The following is an 8,434-nucleotide window of genomic DNA, read 5'->3' as shown; positions in this document are numbered from 1 at the left end:
CAGCACGAGGCCCGGCCCAGTTTGCAGACGCAGCGGCTTGTGACGACGCCGGGAGTCGCCGGTACAGCAGTGGGCAACGCCCCTCGCCGGCCAGTCCTCAGGGACAGCGTCACTGATGACGACGACGTTACAGCGACCGAACGCCCAATCGGTCGAACCGAATGCTGACGCCCACCTCTGATGCCCTTAAATAGTGCAGACCGTTGCTGAATCCGCCTGCTACGCGGCGGCGTGTTTATTAGAAGGTTCTCAATGAGTGGGATAACGCGACCGCGCCACACGCGCCCCGCCCCTGCGTAATTCTGCTAATGCTGCGTTCTGATGGCTTCCGCACACGTACACACATGCCGATGCTCGTTGCAAAACTGTGTCACCTGCATAACGTGCTGGCCGGCCATCGTCCGACGTTTGCCATGAGGCTGGCGCATCGCGCACTGAAACACACTAAATCAATATTTCGCACCGTATTTCCTAAAAATAACCCCTTGTCCTCTACAATTCCTCCCTCGTTCGAAAAGAATTCGTCCCCGAATTCAACCAAAAAGTCAAAACAACTACAGTTAACTCCACAAACACCACAAAATGCGATTGATTCACTATTTACACTGTGTTCATTCACTTCTATCCTCAATCTAATCTTTGTCCATAAACATTTCTCAGTGTTCTGCTGCAGTGCCTCACAACTGTTCAGTGATTTTGTCCAGACCCTTAGGTTAAAGGTTGGAAGGGGCGGGATTTGGGCTACGTTCCTCTTGAGCCAATAGTACACTAATCCTACGACAAAGATAAAAATACAGGTGGCGGTGGTTGATGATCCAATAACTAGTAAGCGTTGCTTATGCTCACTATGGTACTCATGCACTCGTTGAAAAAGATGTTCCATAGTTATACGTCCATCCTGAGCTGCTAGCATCCGGTCCAAAGAGGCGAGCAAAGTCGGGTCTAAAGTGCTATTCAAAAGAGTGAGGTTTTCTTTCGTGACGAATTGCACCGGTTGGTCGGGTACATAGATCAATGTGCATGTTATGTTGATGATTGTAGCTCCAGTAATCACGTCTGGTAAATAGAAAGTTGGCCCTGAAATGTATCACTGTGTGTCATTAATTAACAGTCCATGCCCCTGCAATTCTATTCTTTGCGTACTCCCTTGCTTACCCTGCTCGTAACAACCGCAAATAACGACTGTGTTTTCCATTACTGAAAATACCCAACGTGGACGCACTTGCTGAAAGAACTGCACCGTGCCTGCTATAATTTCCTTAGGGCACTCCGCGACTGGTTTTTGAGAGGGGAATAGAGAATACTCACAAGATTTGGGAACAGTGTGTAACAATTTCGCGGGGCAGATGGTAACTGGACCTGTTCGACAACGCTGCAAGTCTTGTGCAGTGAGGAACGCATGAGCTTGTCTGTTACATGCCACTAACACTATTTCCCGTACGATTAATTGTACGAATTTCTGCAAAATTGCCCACTTCACTGGATACGTGTGCAAGGCATAACTTTCAAATTTACAATTCTTACATGTTAATGGTATTATGATATGAATTCTCAGCAGGGTACCCGTCCGCGTACTGGTAAGAGTGGCCATTTTGTAGTACAGAGATAAGTGTTCGTCTGTTAATGTCGTCAGTAGCTCCAGGGATGCGGGCAATTCCGATTGAGTAATCCTTCCAGAAGTTGTTCCGAAGGTAACAGTACCAGGGTTAGGTGCCTGCGCATTGCGTGCAAAAGCTGATATTCCCCCTGTGTGTCATTAAACCTTAACTGATTAGCCACCATGGAATGAAGTTCATTAATTGTATCCTCTAATTTACAGATTTCGTCTTCAACCGCCCAAATATTACAGTCCACCCTTAAGGTCCATTGATGTCCGGACATAATTACGTCCACTTGTCGCGAGAACAAAATACCACTTGATATAGGACGTACCTTCATGGCTTCAGCTAAGTTTTAACAGCAAAACAGAATAACTATGCTGAGAGATAGTGCACACCTTCTCTCTTCCCCCTTCAACGCAACCCATGACGCTGGAACTGCTGTTCTTACCAGAACGTCACGCTTCCTGAGAAACAAAAGAAGAACAACTCATATTAGCTCTGCCTTTTTACGCGTGGCCTAAAAGCATAATAGCATGTCTGATCGCTTCCACAATTAACTTGGTTCTCTTGTTTATCTACTCCTTTCTTATTCCTTTTCTTAGATTCATCTTTCTCTCCACTAGGGAGAGCTGCATCAAACCAGTCTCAGGACTGAAGACCACAACAACAACAACAACAGAAGTTACTGCAGACAAAGAAGGAAGTTCCTCAAAACTCCCCTTGAAAGGCCTAATTCGGCTCACATGCACAATAGTAGGGCGAGTTGGAAGCTGTAATTTGACATTCACAGGCGATGTCATCTTTATCACCTGGAAAGGACCTTGATAATGGGATACAATTTTTTTCGTTTTGCGTTTTGGCACATACGGATTAGTCATCATCACCCATTGTCCTACATGCTATTTGGGTAAAGCCTGTCTATTGTGAATTTTGTCCTGTCTCTCTAACGCTTTAGTGATCATTTTTTTCACCTGCCGCCAGATAGTTTTCAACTTTGTGGATAAATCCTTAACAGCCGAAATATCGGTTCCTGGTGGGGTCTTGAGCAATTCAAAGGGAGATGGCATCTTCCGACCGAACAGTACTTCATACGGAGACAATCCTGTACTTTCATGCACTTTCGAGCTATACGCTGTGGTTACAAACGCCAATAGGGTACCCCAATTGTTGTGTTGAGAATTTACATAATAACTTAACAAAAAAATGGTTCTGAGCACTATGGGACTCAACTGCTGTGGTCATAAGTCCCCTAGAACTTAGAACTACTTAAACCTAACTAACCTAAGGACATCACACACATCCATGCCCGAGGCAGGATTCGAACCTGCGACCGTAGCGGTCGTGCGGTTCCAGACTGTAGCGCCTTTAACCGCTCGGCCACTCCGGCCGGCTAATAACTTAACATCTTAGCTATTGAAACTTCCTGGCAGATTAAAACTGTGTGCCGGACCGAGACTCGAACTCGGGACCTTTGCCTTTCGCGGGCAAGTGCTCTACCAACTGAGCTATCCGAGCACGACTAACGCCCCGTCCTCACAGCTTTACTTCTGCCAGTACCTCGTCTCCTACCTTCCAAACTTTACAGAAGCTCTCCTGCGAACCTTGCAGAACTAGCACTCCTGAAAGAAAGGATATTGCGGAGACATGGCTTAGCCACAGCCTGGGGGATGTTTCCAGAATGAGATTTTCACTCCGCTGCAGAGTAAAAACCTCATTCTGGATCTTAGCTATTGTATGATGAACTCTCTCGGTCCGACCATTAGCCTGCGGGTGTAACGCACTCGTTCTCAATTTCTTTACATGCAACAACTTGCATAACTGTTTCATCATATCGGACGTAAGGTTTGACCCTTGATCTGTAATTATATTTTCAGGTGTTCCGAATTGCAATGTCCATTGATGTACCATGGTGTGAGCCACTGTTTCGGCTCGCTGGTCCGGAATACCTGTCATACACATATAGCGTGAAAAATGGTCTATTATTGTTAAAACATAGTGATTACCCGCTGGTGTTTGCACAAACGGTCCTAAGTCGTCTACGCCAAGTAATTGGAGAGGTCTATCCGCTTCCGGTAGTCGTTGCAACACAGTTTTCTGATGACTCAATTCTGCCCGTTGACCACACGGAATGCAATTCTTTACATACTGATCGACATATTGCCTACGTGTTGACCACCAATAACTCTGTGCCACACTCCTTTCCGTTGCTCTTCGACCCGAATGACCAGAAAACATTGAATCATGTGTTTGCCTTAAAATTTCGCTTCGCAATTTTTCTGGTACGACTATGCGTGGACCGTTCCTAGTTTTACGGTACAGTATCCAGTCTTCCACGACGAACTGCCGCTGCGAGGTAAATCGTTGACAATCTATGTCGGCGGTTTGTGCGTCCACCCATTCGTTCTCATTTGTTCCTGTGCATTCCATGGTGCATACTTTACGACTCAGACCATCCGCGTTTCCGTGCGATTTACCCGGTCGATGAATCACTTCAAAATCGTACTCACTAAGACGCAAAGCCCACTTAGTTAATCTACTCGTTCGGTCTTTAAGCTCTAACAACCTCTTAAGTGCTGCATAGTCAGTAATCACCTTGAAGCGTCGTCCATACAAATAACACCGGAAATAGGTTATTCCGAAAATTAATGCCAACAACTCCTTCTCGGTTGTTGAGTAATTTTTTTGTGCATTGTTTAGCTGTCTGGAAGCATATGCTTTCGGGTGTTCCTGCCCATCTATTTCCTGAGATAACACAATACCCAAAGCAAAATTGCTAGAGTCACAAGATAATATAAACTGTTTACTAAAATTTGGAAAAGCCAAAACCGGACTAGATGTTAACCATTTTTTTAACTTTTGAAAAGCCTCTTCGCATTCTGCTGACCAGTGAAATTTTGCTCCCTTCTTCAACAACTGCGTGAGGGGCCTTGCAATTTCCGCAAATTTTGGAATATACCTCCTGTAAAAATTGGCGAGACCTAAATAAGACTGCAACTCTTACTTTTGTAGGTGTCGGAAAATTCATTACCGCCTCTACAAGTTTTGGATCGGTGCAGACACCCTCCTGTCCTATAATATGACCTAAATAACGGACTTCTTGCAACAAAAAATGACATTTTTCCATATGAAGAGTTAACCGCACTGCTTTCAGACGATCGAAAACTTCACGCAAACGGCGCACGTGTTTTTGCACGTCCTTTGAGAAAACTATTATGTCGTCCAAATATACCATACACTGATTACGTTTCAGCCCTCGTAACACGCTATCTAGTAACCGTTGGAAGGTTGCCGGAGCATTTTTGAGTCTTAAAGGCATTCGCCGATACTGAAAATGACCTGTAGGTGTTGAAAAAGCTGTCTTCGGTCGGTCTTCGGGGGCGACCTCCAACTGGTGGTACCCGCTTCGAAGATCCAAGGTCGTGAAGTACCGACACTGACCCAAATTATCCAGAGTTTAAGTGATATTAGGCATTGGGTATGCATCCGATACAGTTTTTTGATTCAGGAAACGATAATCCCCCATTAGGCGATTTTTTACCGACTATTACGACAGGAGCGATCCAGGGGCTACTACTGGTTTCTATTATCCCTTCCCTAAGCTGTTGGTTAATAAATTCTTCCATGACAGGCTGTAAACTTTTTGGAACACGATATGGACGTTTATACACCGGTGCTCCATTCCCAGTGGGGATGTAATGCTGAACTAATGGTGTGGCGGGCAGTGGACCGTGGGAATTATATAACTCTTTATATTCCGTCAACAGTTTCTCCGTGACTTCTCTGTCTTGCCCTTCTAAATGTTCTACTTTACCCCTCAGTGCGGACCAGCTAACAGACTCTCCCGGCATTGTGTAATCTGCTGCGAAATCCCTATCCAGTTCATCTTCCCCTATTATCTCCAGATTCGCTATTACGGTACCCCGTGCTAACTGCACCTCTTCAAGGCCAAAATTGTCAATACTGACAAGCACAACCTTTTTTCCTTCAATCTCCCGCACGTAAGACACGCTACGGCGCGTAAAACACTTCATTTTATCCAGCGGCTCATTCTCAGACAAAGGTTCAACGACACACAACGAATTTACCGGCACGCTAGCTCCTACATCTCCCCAGATTATTTTCCCTGTACCCTTCGGTATAGTATCCCGCGAGTTAACCCTAAGGGACCTTGTACGCAGTTTAGGTGGCCCACGCGACGTCTGGGCGCTTCCTTGCGACAGTAATGGTTTTTCGGCCGCAGAACCTAGGCGAAATTGTATTCCGTCGAGTTCTACTGTACGCCGTTCCAGGTTAACTTTTGCGTGATGCGCAACCAGGAAATCCAAACCGAGTTCGACATCATAGCTGCTGCCAATAACTGGAAGAACTTCTACCTTCACCTGGAAGTTCCTCATTTCCACTCGGAAGTTTAACACCGCTGATCCGAGTGACTTCACCTATCCCACACCCACGCCACTTAACGCCCAGCGTGGTGGTTTTAATTCTACTTTACCGAGTACATTTCTACTCGCGACGGATACCTGAGACCCAGTATCCAATAAAAATTTGCACAGTCTGCTCCTCACCAAGCCGGTCAGAAAAGAGTCTGCCACTGATTCTGCACTACCATTAATCCTTACTGGGGTTGTTGCACAGTGGACACACCACCCCCTGCTCCATTTAACTGAGGGGCGTGGGGCCCATCTTGCGGTTTCCTATCATGTTTCTGCCAGGATCCATTGCAATTACGCTCCATATGACCCCAATGTCTGCATTTCCTGCACTGCACTTCCTTGCAATTGCGTCTAATGTGTCCCATCCGACCACATCTGAAACATTCTGTTTCTGCATTAAACACTGCTTACCTGTCCCACGTCTTTGTTACTGCTTCAACTTCCTCTAACGCCACAGCAATTCCGACTGCTTCATTGAGAGTCTTAGGGAATTCCATCCTAATCTTGCGGGAGGTTTCGAGTTGTATTCCTCGCAAAAATGCGCCTAGTGTCCTCTGCTCAGCTTCCTGCAGAATGGCTTCATTAACCCTATCTGAATCCGTTAGCTCATAGGTATTAACATTAATTTTTCGAATTCGATCTACAAAAGTTTCTATTGATTCCCCATTCCTTTGATACATTCTATTCAATTGTTCCCGGTAATATCTAAACGGTACCTTTCCAGCAACCGTTTTTGAATACTTCAAATGTCCGGGCATTCCTTAATTCTTCATGGCATGTAACCTATGCTCTGGCATCCCCAGTTACTTTCAATTTAACCACATGCAAAAATGTTTCTGCGCCCCAGTTTCCCAATTTAGCGGCTGTGCTAAGGTTCTAAAAAAATCATAACATCCTCCCCAGCTTCTCCCGAGAAAGGGGTGACCAAAGACTCAGCGTTATTGTCAAGAATTACTGCATTAACAGGAAACCGTTCTTTGCTCGCTTCTTTAGACCGAGCAAGCTCTATCTCCAATTCCGGCACTCGCTCAGTTAGTTCCATCACTACCAGCTATCGAATCAAGACTACAGTAAGCCCAGAAAGAGGAACAGAAAGGGAAGACGGACTATGCTACAGGTTCAGACAAACCACCAAACGAAAAATTGGCACTTACTTGTCATGTTGCAGGAGCTGCTGATCCGTTGTTGCCCTTCTCAGGTGCCATATATGCTCATCGATTACCAGCCACAATTTCATCCAAATCCACGGAGAAGACCACTATTGTCACCAATTGTAACAGGAGTGTGTGATGCGCAGGTTGCCTGACTGACACCACTTGTAATAGGATGACCAGAGCGGGTGACATGGTCGGGGTTGTAGGGCGTGGCTGGGTAGAAGAAGGTGGCTGTTTTTAGCAATCTTCCTCTTTGTTGTTGGCTCTCCCAATACATTTTCCGGTAGCTCAGCCCCACCGCTTGTGTCGTGGTGGAGACGAGCTGATGCTCGCAGTCCGGGGAACGCGACGCCACGCTCGGTCAGTGGCTGCGCAGGCGGTAGGAGGTTAGCGGCATGAGGCCCGGCCCAGCTCGCCCCTCTGCAGACGAGGTGGCCGGTGACGACCCCGGGAGTCGCCGGTGCAGCAGCGGGCAACGTCCTCCGCCGCGCGGTCCTCGGAGACAGCGTCACTGATAATGACGACGTGACAGAAACCGAACGCCTAATCGGTCGAACCGAATGCTGACGCCGTCCTCTGATGTAGACCGCTGCTGAATCCGCTGGTTACACGGCGGCGTGTTTATTAGATTCTCGATGAGTTGGCTAACGCAACCGCGCCACACGCGGCCCGCGCCTGCGTAATTCTGCTAATGCTCCGTTCTGATGGCTGCCGCGCACGTACACACATACCAATGCTCGTTGCAGAACTGTGTCACCTGCATAACGCGCTGGCCGGCCTTCGTCCGCCATTTGCCACGAGGCTGGCGCATCGTGCACTGAAACACACTAAACTACAATTTCGCACCGTATTTCCTAAAAATAACGCCTTGTCCTCTACACATGGAAATGATCGAGATGCCAAACTAGCAAGCAGCACTAGTGGCACAAGCACTTGTGAATGATTGGATACTGAAGTCAGAAGTGCCTGAAACGGCAGTAATAGACCAGGGTAGAACTTTCTGTCGGACCTATTCAAGGAGCTGTGCATGTTATTGAATGTGTAGAAGCTAAGGACGAGTCCTCTCCATCCACAAGCCAATGGAAGAACTGAAAGGGTGCATAGGTCAATGGAGAAGATGCTTGGATACTATGTTCATTCACATCATATCAACTGGAATGTCTATTTGAAGTATGTGATCTCTTCCTACAACACAAAAGAATATACCAATATAGTATTATTGCCATATGAAGTAGTATGTGCTCGT

General features: G+C 46.6%; 1 non-coding gene across 1 annotated transcript; it reads right to left on the bottom strand.

Moving 5' to 3' along the window:
• Window positions 1–3,042: 3,042 nt before the first annotated feature.
• Trnas-cga (transfer RNA serine (anticodon CGA)) lies at window positions 3,043–3,117 on the bottom strand. Its single transcript has one exon. It is a non-coding gene; the product is annotated as a tRNA-Ser (tRNA).
• Window positions 3,118–8,434: the final 5,317 nt, after the last annotated feature.

Source organism: Schistocerca cancellata, chromosome 2, assembly GCF_023864275.1.
Source record: "Schistocerca cancellata isolate TAMUIC-IGC-003103 chromosome 2, iqSchCanc2.1, whole genome shotgun sequence".
Lineage (NCBI taxonomy): Eukaryota > Metazoa > Arthropoda > Insecta > Orthoptera > Acrididae > Schistocerca > Schistocerca cancellata.
This window is presented reverse-complemented; position numbering and strand designations above follow the sequence as displayed.